This window comes from Schistocerca nitens, chromosome 2 (assembly GCF_023898315.1).
Source record: "Schistocerca nitens isolate TAMUIC-IGC-003100 chromosome 2, iqSchNite1.1, whole genome shotgun sequence".
NCBI lineage: Eukaryota > Metazoa > Arthropoda > Insecta > Orthoptera > Acrididae > Schistocerca > Schistocerca nitens.
Genome location: NC_064615.1, coordinates 116,723,217 through 116,724,958, shown reverse-complemented (window position 1 = coordinate 116,724,958; position 1,742 = coordinate 116,723,217). Strand labels below are relative to the sequence as shown.

The 1,742-nt window shown below is 46.2% G+C and overlaps 1 pseudogene; it reads right to left on the bottom strand.

Moving 5' to 3' along the window:
• Nucleotides 1–292: 292 nt before the first annotated feature.
• Nucleotides 293–409, bottom strand: LOC126238207 (5S ribosomal RNA; annotated as a pseudogene).
• Between the last annotated feature and the right edge of the window lie 1,333 nt (nucleotides 410–1,742).

The window sequence follows — 1,742 nt, the reverse complement described above, 5'->3', positions numbered from 1 at the left end:
CACATTAACTATGGTACTCCTTTAAGCCACCAGTTATAGTTTCCAAGTAAATTACTAAAAACTAAATTTCTAACTAAACTAAAACTCCTCCCGAACAGGCTATGAAGGCCCAACGGTACCGACCGGCCGCCGTGTCATCCTCAGCCCATAGCCGTCACTGGATGCGGATGTGGAGGGGCATGTGATCAGCACACCGCTCTCCCGGCCGTATGTCAGTTTCCGAGACCGGAGCCGCTACGTCTCAGTCAAGTAGCTCCTCAGTTTGCCTCACAATGGCTGAGTGTACCCCGCTTGCCAACAGCGCCGGCAGACTGGATGGTCACCCATCCAAGTGCTAGCCCAGCCCGACAGTGCTTAACTTCGGTGATCTGACGGGAACCGGTGTTACCACTGCGGCAAGGGCGTTGGAAAATTTGGAACAGAAGTGTCCTTATTCACGGTAGGTTACGTATCATTTTTATTTATGATAGAAAGTTCTGTAGCAGCACTTTACTGCAGTCATTAAATAACAGAGCTGTACCAAGTTTTAAGAATTTAGTGTAAATAACAATCAACCCAAGAAGTCTTAAGGAAGTAGTTCAGAGGTCGTGTTCTACTGTCGGTTCCGTTCTAAAAATTATAACCGGCAAAGTTTAAATGAAATCGAGCTGAAAGTTTTGCAATAACTAAAAAATTATGAAAATTGTAAAGTGATACACAACAGAGTTGTTAAATAAAACGTGACCCAGGGCATTTAGATGCTGCCGACTGTGCCTAGAGCGGTTGTCAGTATATGTTCTGTCCGGCCGTCCGCTGTGTCCATATATAAATACGGCGAGAGAGGCAGTGAAGGGAGAGACACTTCGCAATGAGCTATCAATCTGCCCGTGTCACTCAAACGCTGGCTTACGCGCTGCCTCGGATGACGTCAGAGCTAGGTACCTACCAAACGTGTTCGGTAGAAGTAGGAAGTGGACTGGCGAGGGCTACACAACGCCCTGGATCGCTTAGATTGCACGGAAGTAACTGTTTGGGTGCCGCCCGCTATGTTGACAAAACCGCGTGGCAAGTACTGAAATTATTTACCACTTTTGTGGCGAGCAATTAATTTGGATGATTAGAAGCCAGGGCGATAGATCATTTTACTTGGCACTTACCGTAGAGATAACCTCTGAACTACTAATCTATATCTACGTCTACATCCATACTCCGCAAGCCAACTGACGGTGTGTGGCGGAGGGTACCTTGAGTACTTCTATCGGTTCTCCCTTCTATTCCAGTCTCGTATTGTTCGTGGAAAGAAAGATTGTCGGTATGCCTCTGTGTGGGCTCAAATTTCTCTGATTTTATCCTCATGCTCTCTTCGAGAGACATACGTAGGAGGGAGCAATATACTGCTTGACTCTTCGGTGAAGGTATGTTCTCGAATCTTCAACAAAAGCCCGTACCGAGCTACTGAGCGTCTCTCTTGCAGGGTCTTCCACTGGAGTTTATCTATCATCTCCGTAACGTTTTTGCGATTACTAAATTATCCTGTAACGAAGCCCGCTGCTCTCCGTTGGATCTTCTCTGTCTCTTCTATCGAACCTATCTGGTGCGGATCTCACACCGGTGTGGAGTATTCAAGCAGTGGGCGAACAAGTGTACTGTAAACTACTTCCTTTGTTTTCGGACTGCATTTCCTTAGGATTCTTCCACTGAATCTCAGTCTGGCATCTGATTTGCCGACGATTAATTTTATATGGCCATTCCATTTTAAATCA